Source organism: Atractosteus spatula, unplaced genomic scaffold (genome assembly GCF_055471065.1).
Source record: "Atractosteus spatula isolate fAtrSpa1 unplaced genomic scaffold, fAtrSpa1.hap1 Scaffold_25, whole genome shotgun sequence".
NCBI classification, from domain to species: domain Eukaryota; kingdom Metazoa; phylum Chordata; class Actinopteri; order Semionotiformes; family Lepisosteidae; genus Atractosteus; species Atractosteus spatula.
Genome location: NW_028296819.1, coordinates 54,806 through 71,741, shown reverse-complemented (window position 1 = coordinate 71,741; position 16,936 = coordinate 54,806). Strand labels below are relative to the sequence as shown.

The 16,936-nt window shown below is 58.2% G+C and overlaps 11 non-coding genes and 1 pseudogene across 11 annotated transcripts; all 12 read right to left on the bottom strand.

Moving 5' to 3' along the window:
* Window positions 1-460: 460 nt before the first annotated feature.
* LOC148807958 (U2 spliceosomal RNA) lies at window positions 461-651 on the bottom strand. Its single transcript, XR_016088567.1, has one exon. It is a non-coding gene; the product is annotated as a U2 spliceosomal RNA (small nuclear RNA).
* A 767-nt stretch (window positions 652-1,418) lies between these two features.
* LOC148807957 (U2 spliceosomal RNA) lies at window positions 1,419-1,609 on the bottom strand. Its single transcript, XR_016088566.1, has one exon. It is a non-coding gene; the product is annotated as a U2 spliceosomal RNA (small nuclear RNA).
* Window positions 1,610-2,376: 767 nt separating this feature from the next.
* On the bottom strand, window positions 2,377-2,567 carry LOC148807956 (U2 spliceosomal RNA). The gene has a single exon (XR_016088565.1). It is a non-coding gene; the product is annotated as a U2 spliceosomal RNA (small nuclear RNA).
* Window positions 2,568-3,354: 787 nt separating this feature from the next.
* On the bottom strand, window positions 3,355-3,545 carry LOC148807955 (U2 spliceosomal RNA). The gene has a single exon (XR_016088563.1). It is a non-coding gene; the product is annotated as a U2 spliceosomal RNA (small nuclear RNA).
* A 797-nt stretch (window positions 3,546-4,342) lies between these two features.
* LOC148807954 (U2 spliceosomal RNA) lies at window positions 4,343-4,533 on the bottom strand. The gene has a single exon (XR_016088562.1). It is a non-coding gene; the product is annotated as a U2 spliceosomal RNA (small nuclear RNA).
* Window positions 4,534-5,300: 767 nt separating this feature from the next.
* LOC148807953 (U2 spliceosomal RNA) lies at window positions 5,301-5,478 on the bottom strand (annotated as a pseudogene).
* A 5,817-nt stretch (window positions 5,479-11,295) lies between these two features.
* On the bottom strand, window positions 11,296-11,486 carry LOC148807952 (U2 spliceosomal RNA). The gene has a single exon (XR_016088561.1). It is a non-coding gene; the product is annotated as a U2 spliceosomal RNA (small nuclear RNA).
* A 769-nt stretch (window positions 11,487-12,255) lies between these two features.
* Window positions 12,256-12,446, bottom strand: LOC148807951 (U2 spliceosomal RNA). The gene has a single exon (XR_016088560.1). It is a non-coding gene; the product is annotated as a U2 spliceosomal RNA (small nuclear RNA).
* Window positions 12,447-13,231: 785 nt separating this feature from the next.
* On the bottom strand, window positions 13,232-13,422 carry LOC148807950 (U2 spliceosomal RNA). Its single transcript, XR_016088559.1, has one exon. It is a non-coding gene; the product is annotated as a U2 spliceosomal RNA (small nuclear RNA).
* A 778-nt stretch (window positions 13,423-14,200) lies between these two features.
* Window positions 14,201-14,391, bottom strand: LOC148807949 (U2 spliceosomal RNA). Its single transcript, XR_016088558.1, has one exon. It is a non-coding gene; the product is annotated as a U2 spliceosomal RNA (small nuclear RNA).
* Window positions 14,392-15,178: 787 nt separating this feature from the next.
* LOC148807948 (U2 spliceosomal RNA) lies at window positions 15,179-15,369 on the bottom strand. The gene has a single exon (XR_016088557.1). It is a non-coding gene; the product is annotated as a U2 spliceosomal RNA (small nuclear RNA).
* A 789-nt stretch (window positions 15,370-16,158) lies between these two features.
* LOC148807947 (U2 spliceosomal RNA) lies at window positions 16,159-16,349 on the bottom strand. Its single transcript, XR_016088556.1, has one exon. It is a non-coding gene; the product is annotated as a U2 spliceosomal RNA (small nuclear RNA).
* Between the last annotated feature and the right edge of the window lie 587 nt (window positions 16,350-16,936).

Genomic DNA, 16,936 nt, shown 5'->3' with positions numbered 1-16,936 from the left:
CTCTCTCGGGAGGGACGGGGACACACACACACCTGCCTGCCTGCCGAAAAAAAGAAAGAAAAGGTGTATATACTAAGTTTTTTGGAGGGAAAACGGCCGGCTGTCGAAAGGGGCCCGCCTGCAAGGACGGGGACACACACACACACACACACACACACACACACACACACACACACACACACACACACACACACACACAAGCCACGCCTGCCTCCCTGGAAAAAGGAGGAAAAAACTAAGTTTTTTGGAGGGAAAACGCACGGGAGCCGAAAAGGGGGCCGGCCTGCTTGCCGAGAGAGTCGAGGCGCGGGAAAGTGCACGGAGGGAGCACGGGAACGGGGAGGGGGAGAGAGAGAGACACAGAGACACACAGATGGACGAGAGACGAGACCGGAGAGGAAGGAGCTCCGGTCCACCTCGCTTGCTTGCTAGCTACGTCTGTCTTTTCACCGCTGAGAGAAGGTAGTGCACCGTTCCCGGAGGCGCTGCAATACCGGGCCGATGCGTGGAGAGGACGGAGCAAGCTCCTGATCCAGCTCCCTGTTCCAAAAATCCGTTTAATATGTGGTCCCCCGATGGGGGACGTATCAGATATTAAACTGATAAGAACAGATACTACACTTGATCTTAGCCAAAAGGCCGAGAAGCGATGCCCGACGCCGGCCTTGGGCGGGCGCGCGGGCGTCCGGCTGGCGCGCAGCGGCGCAGGCCGACGCCTCTGGAGCCCGGTCCGCACGCGGCTGCCGGCCGCCCGGACTCCGCTCTCCCCCTCTCTTGCCTGCCTGCTTGCTCGCCTGCCTGCCCGCCAGTCCCGGGCGGGGGCCCTGCTCTTTGATCTCCTGTCAACGGCCCGACAACGACCGCAGCCGCGGGGGGCGCCAGCCGGCCGGCCTCCTTAGCTTAGGCCCCTCCCACCAGCAGCAGCCGTGCCGAGTGAGCTGCAAGCGAAAGCGGACCGTCGGCACCTGCGGGCAGAGGCAAGGGGCAGCGCTCTCTCGGGAGGGACGGGGACACACACACACCTGCCTGCCTGCCGAAAAAAAGAAAGAAAAGGTGTATATACTAAGTTTTTTGGAGGGAAAACGGCCGGCTGTCGAAAGGGGCCCGCCTGCAAGGACGGGGACACACACACACACACACACACACACACACACACAAGCCACGCCTGCCTCCCTGGAAAAAGGAGGAAAAAACTAAGTTTTTTGGAGGGAAAACGCACGGGAGCCGAAAAGGGGGCCGGCCTGCTTGCCGAGAGAGTCGAGGCGCGGGAAAGTGCACGGAGGGAGCACGGGAACGGGGAGGGGGAGAGAGAGAGACACAGAGACACACAGATGGACGAGAGACGAGACCGGAGAGGAAGGAGCTCCGGTCCACCTCGCTTGCTTGCTAGCTACGTCTGTCTTTTCACCGCTGAGAGAAGGTAGTGCACCGTTCCCGGAGGCGCTGCAATACCGGGCCGATGCGTGGAGAGGACGGAGCAAGCTCCTGATCCAGCTCCCTGTTCCAAAAATCCGTTTAATATGTGGTCCCCCGATGGGGGACGTATCAGATATTAAACTGATAAGAACAGATACTACACTTGATCTTAGCCAAAAGGCCGAGAAGCGATGCCCGACGCCGGCCTTGGGCGGGCGCGCGGGCGTCCGGCTGGCGCGCAGCGGCGCAGGCCGACGCCTCTGGAGCCCGGTCCGCACGCGGCTGCCGGCCGCCCGGACTCCGCTCTCCCCCTCTCTTGCCTGCCTGCTTGCTCGCCTGCCTGCCCGCCAGTCCCGGGCGGGGGCCCTGCTCTTTGATCTCCTGTCAACGGCCCGACAACGACCGCAGCCGCGGGGGGCGCCAGCCGGCCGGCCTCCTTAGCTTAGGCCCCTCCCACCAGCAGCAGCCGTGCCGAGTGAGCTGCAAGCGAAAGCGGACCGTCGGCACCTGCGGGCAGAGGCAAGGGGCAGCGCTCTCTCGGGAGGGACGGGGACACACACACACCTGCCTGCCTGCCGAAAAAAAGAAAGAAAAGGTGTATATACTAAGTTTTTTGGAGGGAAAACGGCCGGCTGTCGAAAGGGGCCCGCCTGCAAGGACGGGGACACACACACACACACACACACACACACACACACAAGCCACGCCTGCCTCCCTGGAAAAAGGAGGAAAAAACTAAGTTTTTTGGAGGGAAAACGCACGGGAGCCGAAAAGGGGGCCGGCCTGCTTGCCGAGAGAGTCGAGGCGCGGGAAAGTGCACGGAGGGAGCACGGGAACGGGGAGGGGGAGAGAGAGAGACACAGAGACACACAGATGGACGAGAGACGAGACCGGAGAGGAAGGAGCTCCGGTCCACCTCGCTTGCTTGCTAGCTACGTCTGTCTTTTCACCGCTGAGAGAAGGTAGTGCACCGTTCCCGGAGGCGCTGCAATACCGGGCCGATGCGTGGAGAGGACGGAGCAAGCTCCTGATCCAGCTCCCTGTTCCAAAAATCCGTTTAATATGTGGTCCCCCGATGGGGGACGTATCAGATATTAAACTGATAAGAACAGATACTACACTTGATCTTAGCCAAAAGGCCGAGAAGCGATGCCCGACGCCGGCCTTGGGCGGGCGCGCGGGCGTCCGGCTGGCGCGCAGCGGCGCAGGCCGACGCCTCTGGAGCCCGGTCCGCACGCGGCTGCCGGCCGCCCGGACTCCGCTCTCCCCCTCTCTTGCCTGCCTGCTTGCTCGCCTGCCTGCCCGCCAGTCCCGGGCGGGGGCCCTGCTCTTTGATCTCCTGTCAACGGCCCGACAACGACCGCAGCCGCGGGGGGCGCCAGCCGGCCGGCCTCCTTAGCTTAGGCCCCTCCCACCAGCAGCAGCCGTGCCGAGTGAGCTGCAAGCGAAAGCGGACCGTCGGCACCTGCGGGCAGAGGCAAGGGGCAGCGCTCTCTCGGGAGGGACGGGGACACACACACACCTGCCTGCCTGCCGAAAAAAAGAAAGAAAAGGTGTATATACTAAGTTTTTTGGAGGGAAAACGGCCGGCTGTCGAAAGGGGCCCGCCTGCAAGGACGGGGACACACACACACACACACACACACACACACACACACACACACACACACACACACAAGCCACGCCTGCCTCCCTGGAAAAAGGAGGAAAAAACTAAGTTTTTTGGAGGGAAAACGCACGGGAGCCGAAAAGGGGGCCGGCCTGCTTGCCGAGAGAGTCGAGGCGCGGGAAAGTGCACGGAGGGAGCACGGGAACGGGGAGGGGGAGAGAGAGAGACACAGAGACACACAGATGGACGAGAGACGAGACCGGAGAGGAAGGAGCTCCGGTCCACCTCGCTTGCTTGCTAGCTACGTCTGTCTTTTCACCGCTGAGAGAAGGTAGTGCACCGTTCCCGGAGGCGCTGCAATACCGGGCCGATGCGTGGAGAGGACGGAGCAAGCTCCTGATCCAGCTCCCTGTTCCAAAAATCCGTTTAATATGTGGTCCCCCGATGGGGGACGTATCAGATATTAAACTGATAAGAACAGATACTACACTTGATCTTAGCCAAAAGGCCGAGAAGCGATGCCCGACGCCGGCCTTGGGCGGGCGCGCGGGCGTCCGGCTGGCGCGCAGCGGCGCAGGCCGACGCCTCTGGAGCCCGGTCCGCACGCGGCTGCCGGCCGCCCGGACTCCGCTCTCCCCCTCTCTTGCCTGCCTGCTTGCTCGCCTGCCTGCCCGCCAGTCCCGGGCGGGGGCCCTGCTCTTTGATCTCCTGTCAACGGCCCGACAACGACCGCAGCCGCGGGGGGCGCCAGCCGGCCGGCCTCCTTAGCTTAGGCCCCTCCCACCAGCAGCAGCCGTGCCGAGTGAGCTGCAAGCGAAAGCGGACCGTCGGCACCTGCGGGCAGAGGCAAGGGGCAGCGCTCTCTCGGGAGGGACGGGGACACACACACACCTGCCTGCCTGCCGAAAAAAAGAAAGAAAAGGTGTATATACTAAGTTTTTTGGAGGGAAAACGGCCGGCTGTCGAAAGGGGCCCGCCTGCAAGGACGGGGACACACACACACACACACACACACACACACACACACACACACACACACACACACACACACACACAAGCCACGCCTGCCTCCCTGGAAAAAGGAGGAAAAAACTAAGTTTTTTGGAGGGAAAACGCACGGGAGCCGAAAAGGGGGCCGGCCTGCTTGCCGAGAGAGTCGAGGCGCGGGAAAGTGCACGGAGGGAGCACGGGAACGGGGAGGGGGAGAGAGAGAGACACAGAGACACACAGATGGACGAGAGACGAGACCGGAGAGGAAGGAGCTCCGGTCCACCTCGCTTGCTTGCTAGCTACGTCTGTCTTTTCACCGCTGAGAGAAGGTAGTGCACCGTTCCCGGAGGCGCTGCAATACCGGGCCGATGCGTGGAGAGGACGGAGCAAGCTCCTGATCCAGCTCCCTGTTCCAAAAATCCGTTTAATATGTGGTCCCCCGATGGGGGACGTATCAGATATTAAACTGATAAGAACAGATACTACACTTGATCTTAGCCAAAAGGCCGAGAAGCGATGCCCGACGCCGGCCTTGGGCGGGCGCGCGGGCGTCCGGCTGGCGCGCAGCGGCGCAGGCCGACGCCTCTGGAGCCCGGTCCGCACGCGGCTGCCGGCCGCCCGGACTCCGCTCTCCCCCTCTCTTGCCTGCCTGCTTGCTCGCCTGCCTGCCCGCCAGTCCCGGGCGGGGGCCCTGCTCTTTGATCTCCTGTCAACGGCCCGACAACGACCGCAGCCGCGGGGGGCGCCAGCCGGCCGGCCTCCTTAGCTTAGGCCCCTCCCACCAGCAGCAGCCGTGCCGAGTGAGCTGCAAGCGAAAGCGGACCGTCGGCACCTGCGGGCAGAGGCAAGGGGCAGCGCTCTCTCGGGAGGGACGGGGACACACACACACCTGCCTGCCTGCCGAAAAAAAGAAAGAAAAGGTGTATATACTAAGTTTTTTGGAGGGAAAACGGCCGGCTGTCGAAAGGGGCCCGCCTGCAAGGACGGGGACACACACACACACACACACACACACACACACACAAGCCACGCCTGCCTCCCTGGAAAAAGGAGGAAAAAACTAAGTTTTTTGGAGGGAAAACGCACGGGAGCCGAAAAGGGGGCCGGCCTGCTTGCCGAGAGAGTCGAGGCGCGGGAAAGTGCACGGAGGGAGCACGGGAACGGGGAGGGGGAGAGAGAGAGACACAGAGACACACAGATGGACGAGAGACGAGACCGGAGAGGAAGGAGCTCCGGTCCACCTCGCTTGCTTGCTAGCTACGTCTGTCTTTTCACCGCTGAGAGAAGGTAGTGCACCGTTCCCGGAGGCGCTGCAATACCGGGCCGATGCGTGGAGAGGACGGAGCAAGCTCCTGATCCAGCTCCCTGTTCCAAAAATCCGTTTAATATGTGGTCCCCCGATGGGGGACGTATCAGATATTAAACTGATAAGAACAGATTTTTTTTTTTTTTTTTACATTTATTATGACAATACAAGACAAAATCACAGAACATAAATCACAATCCACAAACGGCAAAACTTATTCCATTAATCCAGCAGCGGTTTCCATTTTTCTTTTGCTGCGTGAAAACCCCACCTACGCACTTCTACTGACAACATCTTCTGCAGCTCAAAACGAACCCTCCCACATATTGCCCCAGCCCCTTCCACATGGCCATGTTTGACCAGATTGTTTCTCGATCCCCATAACACAAATTTTACCATACTGATTAAAAACCAGGTTACAAGGTCATGTCTCGCAGTTCTTGAAGACCTGCCCCACCGTCTCAAGATTTTATCCCCAGATAGAACAAACCCCGGTTCCAGTTTATTAAAAAGATCCGACATCTGCCCCCACACTGCTTTTGCAATTCTGCAACCCCAGAACACATGAGTGATTGACTCCACCTCTGCACATTGCGGTCTTGGACAAGTCGCTGAACGCGCCAGCTTATGTCTGTGCATTACCTCCCTTACAGGCAGACGTCCCCAAACACACATCCAATTTAAGTCTTTGAGCCTGTTATCCAGGCTCTTAGGTTGCACCCTTTTCCAGACATCAGTCGGAACCACCACATTTGTTCCCTTTTCATTGCTCTTAGCTGTCTTATATAAGAGCCTATGAGAGACAATCACTGACCTGTCCGCATCTTTTGCGTACTTCCTTAACCATGCTGCCGCATGTTCGTAGAACCACGGTAAAATTTCAGCCTTGGGAACGTCGTTCCTCCACACTTCTGAAGGCTTGACGACCCAGGCGAACCAAAGCCGGACAAAGAACTGATGTTTATATGAGATCTTGTCATCTACCGCTTTACAAAGGTCAGCCACAAATATGGCATCTAGTTTAATGGGTAAATCTGGGACTTCTCTACCTCCCTCCCTGATGTCCCTGTACATATCTAGACGCTTCACATACTCATAACCACCCCCCCATACAAAATCAAACACCATCTTAGTTAAGGAGCGTCTAAAACAAGCAGGCATAGGAAAGACCTTTGCAATGTGCACAAGACTTGGTAAAATGTCACCTTTCAGTACCACAACCTTCCCTGAATAGGACAGTGATCTTTTCTTCCATAGGCCAAGTTTGCTATTCACCTGGGATAAACGAGTCTCCCAATTCCTTCTTCCAGTCCCTTCCCTGTCAAACTGCACTCCCAATATTTTCAAAGAATCCATTTCCAGAGACAGACCTCCTACCACCTCATCCCTATTACTCCAAGGGCCGAAATACTGCACACTGCTCTTATTTCTGTTCAATCTTGCACCTGTGCATTGGTTGAAGACTTCTATCAGCTCCAGTGCGACTAAAAGACTTCTATCTGAGCTCAAAGTTAGGACAACATCATCCGCGTAGGCCAACACTTTAGTTTGGAGGCCTCCGCTTCCCGGGATCACTATGCCCTCAACCCTTCTATCTCGTCTTATCAACTCCAATAGTGGCTCTATGTAGACTACATATAAAATTGGAGACAAAGGACAGCCTTGTCTGACGCCCTTGCTTACATCAAAGGGTTCACTCATAAAACCGTTTATGTTGACTCTGGTGGAAGCACCTCCATACAGGGCCTTCAGCCAAGAGATGAAACTACCGCTGACTCCATAACGATCTAACACATCCCATAAGCATTGATGATCCACCCTATCAAATGCCTTCTCTTGGTCAAGACTGGCTATCAACAGACACTGATGTCTGTCTTCTGCCCAAGCAATGGTATCTCTGAGCAGGCCAAGGTTCCAGTGTAGGGACCTACCCGCCACGCCGCAGGTCTGATCCGGCTGTATTACTGATGGCAGAACTTTCCTTATCCTATCACACAAGATTTTTGCCAAGATTTTATATTCGACACACAATAATTGGATAGGCCTCCAATTTTCTAGCCTCTTAGGATCACCTTTCTTAAATAATAGAGACAGAACTCCCTGTGCCATTGTGTCTCCCAAAGCTCCACCATCTAGAATTGCTTGAAAAACTTCGAGCAGTGATGACCCTATCAAATCCCAGAAAGTCAGGTAAAATTCTACCGGGATGCCGTCAACCCCCGGAACTTTCCCAGTTTTCATTCTCCGAGTCGCCCCCTCAACTTCGGCTAGCTCAATGCGTGTCACTAGAGCCCTGTTTTCCTCAGCACTGACCTTCTTCTCAATGTGCTCCAAACCACCAACCCCCTTTACAGGCTCCCCCTCCCTCTTATTGAAGTAAGTAGTAAAATACTTTACGGCTTCATCCAACATTTCATACGGAGTACTTACCACCTCCCCCTCTGCAGTAAACAAACTCCCGAATGCTCTTTTAACCCGCTTGGCTTTGACTGATTTAAAGAGCAAACCTGAGACCTCTTCTTGTCCATCCAGAAAGCCGATGCCAGCTCTGATTAAAAGCTCTCTGGGTTGTCTAAGGTAAAGTTCTCTAAGTCGCGCCTTCAGCTCCTGGGCCTTCGAGAAATTAAAATCTGCACCTTTGTTTGTCTCCTCATACATGTTTTCCAGCTCTTTTTGAAGCCTTCTCACTTCAAAGTTCTTTCTTTGGTTTCGGCGCTTACAATACCGGATTGAGATTTCCTTCACCTGCCACTTAACATACTCCCACCATTGAATTAGTGACGGCCAGTCTTGTTTCTGTCCTAACCAAAAGGACCATTTGGCTCTAATTAGCTCTTTGTAGCCGTCCTCACTCAGCACGGCTGTGTTTAATTTCCAGTAACCTGGACCAAACTTGACCCCCACCCCTTCCACCTCTACCACCAGCAATTCGTGATCGGAAAAATAAAAAGGTACGACCGAGGCTTTAGCAATCACCAACCCTCGAGACAGGAACACGTAATCCAATCTTTTGGCGGCCCCTGCTGCGTTCCTCCAAGTAACTGGGGGAATCAACCCTACTGCTGCAGGCCCTTTGAGACTAAAACTATCAAAAAGGTCAAAATCCCTCAACAGTTTGTTAATTTCTCGGGATCCTGCTGTTCTTTTATTTAGATCTTCATTAAAATCACCGGCAATCACTAATTTTCTATTAGTTACACACCAGGGGACTAAGTCTGAAAAGAAGCCCCCCCTTGATGTCCTATCCGCCGGTGCATAGACGACTATGAATCTCATTTTTATGTTTAGGTATACCCCATCCACCACAAGAATTCTCCCTGGCCGCACAAAATAAGTTTCTGTAACCTCAATGTGGTTGTTCCCAAATAATATACCAACCCCAGAAGAATGTACTCCCCCCACACACCAAAAGGACTTCCCCGAATCCCAATCTTTAGAAAACCGCTTCACATCTGTATCACCACCCAAATGCACTTCCTGTAAAAAACATATATCAAACTTATTTTCACGCAAAATTTTAAACACAGCAATCCTTTTAGACCTATTTTTCAATCCTCTAACATTTACAGTTAAAATTTTGAAGGTCATCTCGACCTCCCACCATCTCTCCCCCCAGGATCCACATCTGGTTCTGCAGAGCTGTCCGTCTCCGAAGAACTTGTGTCACTTGTCCTATAAGGGGTTGAGCCCTCCTCCTCTGAAGTGGACTGCACCACGCTCGGAGCCACCGAAACGCAGCGCAGGTAAGGCGACTCCGGTACTCTTTCTTTTAACAGGTGCCCCTTCTGACCCCAATGCGACACTGCAGCCTCCTCCCGCTCAGGGGAGGATTCCATCGCCATGCCTTCTTCTACATCCTCCTCTGCGTGAGCGTCCTCCTTGGCCTTCTTCTCCTCCCCCGCAGGCAGCTCTTCTTCGGAATCCTCCCTTGGCCTTTTCTGGACTGCCACATTCCCCTCCAGGTCGAAGTCACCCAGGTCCATCGCCAGGCCATCTTGCGGCAGGTGCTCGAACAGGTCCACGGCTCTAGCCACCTGACCAGCAGGTAAGCTACCGCTGCTGTCCAAACCGGTGTCTGATGCTTCACTCACATCCACTTCTGCTCTCTCCTCACCCTCGATCTCTTTGCCGTCACCTGTTTCGACGTTTTCATTCCTGTTCCCCTCTGTCCTCTCAGTTCCTTTGCCTTCCTCTCTTCTTTCGTCTTCCTCATCTCCTTCTTGCTCCGAGTCAGATTCCACCGGTGCGGCATCTGGGAAGCCTCTCTCTTGTTCCCTGGCCATCTCCGGGTCTCTCCATACGCATTCTCTATACAGATGGTTTGTATCCCCACACAGAGAGCAAGTTTTCTGGAAACATCTCCCTTTAGTGTGGTCCCGTGCTCCACACCTCGAACAGGAGGTGGCAGTGCAGTCTTTGTCCATGTGGCCGAAGGAACAACACTTCCTGCAGTAGGACGGCTGGTTCTGATAATAAATGTAACCTTTGCTTTGACCCAGGAAGAAAGCCGACGGGGGGTGCGAGAACCCGTCCGCGCGCCCAACATTCCGCCTGAGCCGCACCTGGTATCTGCGCCTCCCGTTCCAGACCCGGAATCTGTCACCAATTATCTGGGGGCCTGCCAGGACATCCACATGCATCCACAGGTAAGCAGTGATAATGTCATCCTCAATGAAGGGGTCATGCATAGTTACGATTATAAATCGCACATCATCCTGAGCCAGACCCAAAATCTCAAAGTCCCGTAACAGTTCATCATTCACCATTTCCTCACACTTCCCAGAGACTCTCTTATAGATCTGGTCATTATTAAAGGTCACATCAAAAAAGCCAAAAGGCCTGTTTCCTTGCAAACACTTCACTTCAATAGGTATCGCTTTCAGAATTCCAAACAAAATCTTGCATTCAAACTCATATCTACCCATCATTTCTTTCTCTCTCACCCATTTAAAACGCAAGGTCCATTTCAGCCGAGGAGCCTGGCTGGCCCACCCGGGGGGGGCCTGGCCCTCGGCCATTGCGGGAAAACAGCCTTCCGACACTCTTCTCAAAGGTCTTCAAAAGTATCCTCCTTGCAAGAAAAAGCAACTCTCCGGAAAACAGGAACCAGCAACACGAAAATTCCCTCTGGATCCAAAAGTCTGCAGGCACTGGTAGCGGTCCAACGATCTCTCCCCTGGTCTTGGCCAAAAGGCCGAGAAGCGATGCCCGACGCCGGCCTTGGGCGGGCGCGCGGGCGTCCGGCTGGCGCGCAGCGGCGCAGGCCGACGCCTCTGGAGCCCGGTCCGCACGCGGCTGCCGGCCGCCCGGACTCCGCTCTCCCCCTCTCTTGCCTGCCTGCTTGCTCGCCTGCCTGCCCGCCAGTCCCGGGCGGGGGCCCTGCTCTTTGATCTCCTGTCAACGGCCCGACAACGACCGCAGCCGCGGGGGGCGCCAGCCGGCCGGCCTCCTTAGCTTAGGCCCCTCCCACCAGCAGCAGCCGTGCCGAGTGAGCTGCAAGCGAAAGCGGACCGTCGGCACCTGCGGGCAGAGGCAAGGGGCAGCGCTCTCTCGGGAGGGACGGGGACACACACACACCTGCCTGCCTGCCGAAAAAAAGAAAGAAAAGGTGTATATACTAAGTTTTTTGGAGGGAAAACGGCCGGCTGTCGAAAGGGGCCCGCCTGCAAGGACGGGGACACACACACACACACACACACACACACACACACACAGCCACGCCTGCCTCCCTGGAAAAAGGAGGAAAAAACTAAGTTTTTTGGAGGGAAAACGCACGGGAGCCGAAAAGGGGGCCGGCCTGCTTGCCGAGAGAGTCGAGGCGCGGGAAAGTGCACGGAGGGAGCACGGGAACGGGGAGGGGGAGAGAGAGAGACACAGAGACACACAGATGGACGAGAGACGAGACCGGAGAGGAAGGAGCTCCGGTCCACCTCGCTTGCTTGCTAGCTACGTCTGTCTTTTCACCGCTGAGAGAAGGTAGTGCACCGTTCCCGGAGGCGCTGCAATACCGGGCCGATGCGTGGAGAGGACGGAGCAAGCTCCTGATCCAGCTCCCTGTTCCAAAAATCCGTTTAATATGTGGTCCCCCGATGGGGGACGTATCAGATATTAAACTGATAAGAACAGATACTACACTTGATCTTAGCCAAAAGGCCGAGAAGCGATGCCCGACGCCGGCCTTGGGCGGGCGCGCGGGCGTCCGGCTGGCGCGCAGCGGCGCAGGCCGACGCCTCTGGAGCCCGGTCCGCACGCGGCTGCCGGCCGCCCGGACTCCGCTCTCCCCCTCTCTTGCCTGCCTGCTTGCTCGCCTGCCTGCCCGCCAGTCCCGGGCGGGGGCCCTGCTCTTTGATCTCCTGTCAACGGCCCGACAACGACCGCAGCCGCGGGGGGCGCCAGCCGGCCGGCCTCCTTAGCTTAGGCCCCTCCCACCAGCAGCAGCCGTGCCGAGTGAGCTGCAAGCGAAAGCGGACCGTCGGCACCTGCGGGCAGAGGCAAGGGGCAGCGCTCTCTCGGGAGGGACGGGGACACACACACACCTGCCTGCCTGCCGAAAAAAAGAAAGAAAAGGTGTATATACTAAGTTTTTTGGAGGGAAAACGGCCGGCTGTCGAAAGGGGCCCGCCTGCAAGGACGGGGACACACACACACACACACACACACACACACACACACAAGCCACGCCTGCCTCCCTGGAAAAAGGAGGAAAAAACTAAGTTTTTTGGAGGGAAAACGCACGGGAGCCGAAAAGGGGGCCGGCCTGCTTGCCGAGAGAGTCGAGGCGCGGGAAAGTGCACGGAGGGAGCACGGGAACGGGGAGGGGGAGAGAGAGAGACACAGAGACACACAGATGGACGAGAGACGAGACCGGAGAGGAAGGAGCTCCGGTCCACCTCGCTTGCTTGCTAGCTACGTCTGTCTTTTCACCGCTGAGAGAAGGTAGTGCACCGTTCCCGGAGGCGCTGCAATACCGGGCCGATGCGTGGAGAGGACGGAGCAAGCTCCTGATCCAGCTCCCTGTTCCAAAAATCCGTTTAATATGTGGTCCCCCGATGGGGGACGTATCAGATATTAAACTGATAAGAACAGATACTACACTTGATCTTAGCCAAAAGGCCGAGAAGCGATGCCCGACGCCGGCCTTGGGCGGGCGCGCGGGCGTCCGGCTGGCGCGCAGCGGCGCAGGCCGACGCCTCTGGAGCCCGGTCCGCACGCGGCTGCCGGCCGCCCGGACTCCGCTCTCCCCCTCTCTTGCCTGCCTGCTTGCTCGCCTGCCTGCCCGCCAGTCCCGGGCGGGGGCCCTGCTCTTTGATCTCCTGTCAACGGCCCGACAACGACCGCAGCCGCGGGGGGCGCCAGCCGGCCGGCCTCCTTAGCTTAGGCCCCTCCCACCAGCAGCAGCCGTGCCGAGTGAGCTGCAAGCGAAAGCGGACCGTCGGCACCTGCGGGCAGAGGCAAGGGGCAGCGCTCTCTCGGGAGGGACGGGGACACACACACACCTGCCTGCCTGCCGAAAAAAAGAAAGAAAAGGTGTATATACTAAGTTTTTTGGAGGGAAAACGGCCGGCTGTCGAAAGGGGCCCGCCTGCAAGGACGGGGACACACACACACACACACACACACACACACACACACACACACACACACACACAAGCCACGCCTGCCTCCCTGGAAAAAGGAGGAAAAAACTAAGTTTTTTGGAGGGAAAACGCACGGGAGCCGAAAAGGGGGCCGGCCTGCTTGCCGAGAGAGTCGAGGCGCGGGAAAGTGCACGGAGGGAGCACGGGAACGGGGAGGGGGAGAGAGAGAGACACAGAGACACACAGATGGACGAGAGACGAGACCGGAGAGGAAGGAGCTCCGGTCCACCTCGCTTGCTTGCTAGCTACGTCTGTCTTTTCACCGCTGAGAGAAGGTAGTGCACCGTTCCCGGAGGCGCTGCAATACCGGGCCGATGCGTGGAGAGGACGGAGCAAGCTCCTGATCCAGCTCCCTGTTCCAAAAATCCGTTTAATATGTGGTCCCCCGATGGGGGACGTATCAGATATTAAACTGATAAGAACAGATACTACACTTGATCTTAGCCAAAAGGCCGAGAAGCGATGCCCGACGCCGGCCTTGGGCGGGCGCGCGGGCGTCCGGCTGGCGCGCAGCGGCGCAGGCCGACGCCTCTGGAGCCCGGTCCGCACGCGGCTGCCGGCCGCCCGGACTCCGCTCTCCCCCTCTCTTGCCTGCCTGCTTGCTCGCCTGCCTGCCCGCCAGTCCCGGGCGGGGGCCCTGCTCTTTGATCTCCTGTCAACGGCCCGACAACGACCGCAGCCGCGGGGGGCGCCAGCCGGCCGGCCTCCTTAGCTTAGGCCCCTCCCACCAGCAGCAGCCGTGCCGAGTGAGCTGCAAGCGAAAGCGGACCGTCGGCACCTGCGGGCAGAGGCAAGGGGCAGCGCTCTCTCGGGAGGGACGGGGACACACACACACCTGCCTGCCTGCCGAAAAAAAGAAAGAAAAGGTGTATATACTAAGTTTTTTGGAGGGAAAACGGCCGGCTGTCGAAAGGGGCCCGCCTGCAAGGACGGGGACACACACACACACACACACACACACACACACACACACACACACACAGCCACGCCTGCCTCCCTGGAAAAAGGAGGAAAAAACTAAGTTTTTTGGAGGGAAAACGCACGGGAGCCGAAAAGGGGGCCGGCCTGCTTGCCGAGAGAGTCGAGGCGCGGGAAAGTGCACGGAGGGAGCACGGGAACGGGGAGGGGGAGAGAGAGAGACACAGAGACACACAGATGGACGAGAGACGAGACCGGAGAGGAAGGAGCTCCGGTCCACCTCGCTTGCTTGCTAGCTACGTCTGTCTTTTCACCGCTGAGAGAAGGTAGTGCACCGTTCCCGGAGGCGCTGCAATACCGGGCCGATGCGTGGAGAGGACGGAGCAAGCTCCTGATCCAGCTCCCTGTTCCAAAAATCCGTTTAATATGTGGTCCCCCGATGGGGGACGTATCAGATATTAAACTGATAAGAACAGATACTACACTTGATCTTAGCCAAAAGGCCGAGAAGCGATGCCCGACGCCGGCCTTGGGCGGGCGCGCGGGCGTCCGGCTGGCGCGCAGCGGCGCAGGCCGACGCCTCTGGAGCCCGGTCCGCACGCGGCTGCCGGCCGCCCGGACTCCGCTCTCCCCCTCTCTTGCCTGCCTGCTTGCTCGCCTGCCTGCCCGCCAGTCCCGGGCGGGGGCCCTGCTCTTTGATCTCCTGTCAACGGCCCGACAACGACCGCAGCCGCGGGGGGCGCCAGCCGGCCGGCCTCCTTAGCTTAGGCCCCTCCCACCAGCAGCAGCCGTGCCGAGTGAGCTGCAAGCGAAAGCGGACCGTCGGCACCTGCGGGCAGAGGCAAGGGGCAGCGCTCTCTCGGGAGGGACGGGGACACACACACACCTGCCTGCCTGCCGAAAAAAAGAAAGAAAAGGTGTATATACTAAGTTTTTTGGAGGGAAAACGGCCGGCTGTCGAAAGGGGCCCGCCTGCAAGGACGGGGACACACACACACACACACACACACACACACACACACACACACACACACACACACAAGCCACGCCTGCCTCCCTGGAAAAAGGAGGAAAAAACTAAGTTTTTTGGAGGGAAAACGCACGGGAGCCGAAAAGGGGGCCGGCCTGCTTGCCGAGAGAGTCGAGGCGCGGGAAAGTGCACGGAGGGAGCACGGGAACGGGGAGGGGGAGAGAGAGAGACACAGAGACACACAGATGGACGAGAGACGAGACCGGAGAGGAAGGAGCTCCGGTCCACCTCGCTTGCTTGCTAGCTACGTCTGTCTTTTCACCGCTGAGAGAAGGTAGTGCACCGTTCCCGGAGGCGCTGCAATACCGGGCCGATGCGTGGAGAGGACGGAGCAAGCTCCTGATCCAGCTCCCTGTTCCAAAAATCCGTTTAATATGTGGTCCCCCGATGGGGGACGTATCAGATATTAAACTGATAAGAACAGATACTACACTTGATCTTAGCCAAAAGGCCGAGAAGCGATGCCCGACGCCGGCCTTGGGCGGGCGCGCGGGCGTCCGGCTGGCGCGCAGCGGCGCAGGCCGACGCCTCTGGAGCCCGGTCCGCACGCGGCTGCCGGCCGCCCGGACTCCGCTCTCCCCCCCCCTCTCTTGCCTGCCTGCTTGCTCGCCTGCCTGCCCGCCAGTCCCGGGCGGGGGCCCTGCTCTTTGATCTCCTGTCAACGGCCCGACAACGACCGCAGCCGCGGGGGGCGCCAGCCGGCCGGCCTCCTTAGCTTAGGCCCCTCCCACCAGCAGCAGCCGTGCCGAGTGAGCTGCAAGCGAAAGCGGACCGTCGGCACCTGCGGGCAGAGGCAAGGGGCAGCGCTCTCTCGGGAGGGACGGGGACACACACACACCTGCCTGCCTGCCGAAAAAAAGAAAGAAAAGGTGTATATACTAAGTTTTTTGGAGGGAAAACGGCCGGCTGTCGAAAGGGGCCCGCCTGCAAGGACGGGGACACACACACACACACACACACACACACACACACACACACACACACACACACAAGCCACGCCTGCCTCCCTGGAAAAAGGAGGAAAAAACTAAGTTTTTTGGAGGGAAAACGCACGGGAGCCGAAAAGGGGGCCGGCCTGCTTGCCGAGAGAGTCGAGGCGCGGGAAAGTGCACGGAGGGAGCACGGGAACGGGGAGGGGGAGAGAGAGAGACACAGAGACACACAGATGGACGAGAGACGAGACCGGAGAGGAAGGAGCTCCGGTCCACCTCGCTTGCTTGCTAGCTACGTCTGTCTTTTCACCGCTGAGAGAAGGTAGTGCACCGTTCCCGGAGGCGCTGCAATACCGGGCCGATGCGTGGAGAGGACGGAGCAAGCTCCTGATCCAGCTCCCTGTTCCAAAAATCCGTTTAATATGTGGTCCCCCGATGGGGGACGTATCAGATATTAAACTGATAAGAACAGATACTACACTTGATCTTAGCCAAAAGGCCGAGAAGCGATGCCCGACGCCGGCCTTGGGCGGGCGCGCGGGCGTCCGGCTGGCGCGCAGCGGCGCAGGCCGACGCCTCTGGAGCCCGGTCCGCACGCGGCTGCCGGCCGCCCGGACTCCGCTCTCCCCCTCTCTTGCCTGCCTGCTTGCTCGCCTGCCTGCCCGCCAGTCCCGGGCGGGGGCCCTGCTCTTTGATCTCCTGTCAACGGCCCGACAACGACCGCAGCCGCGGGGGGCGCCAGCCGGCCGGCCTCCTTAGCTTAGGCCCCTCCCACCAGCAGCAGCCGTGCCGAGTGAGCTGCAAGCGAAAGCGGACCGTCGGCACCTGCGGGCAGAGGCAAGGGGCAGCGCTCTCTCGGGAGGGACGGGGACACACACACACCTGCCTGCCTGCCGAAAAAAAGAAAGAAAAGGTGTATATACTAAGTTTTTTGGAGGGAAAACGGCCGGCTGTCGAAAGGGGCCCGCCTGCAAGGACGGGGACACACACACACACACACACACACACACACACACACAAGCCACGCCTGCCTCCCTGGAAAAAGGAGGAAAAAACTAAGTTTTTTGGAGGGAAAACGCACGGGAGCCGAAAAGGGGG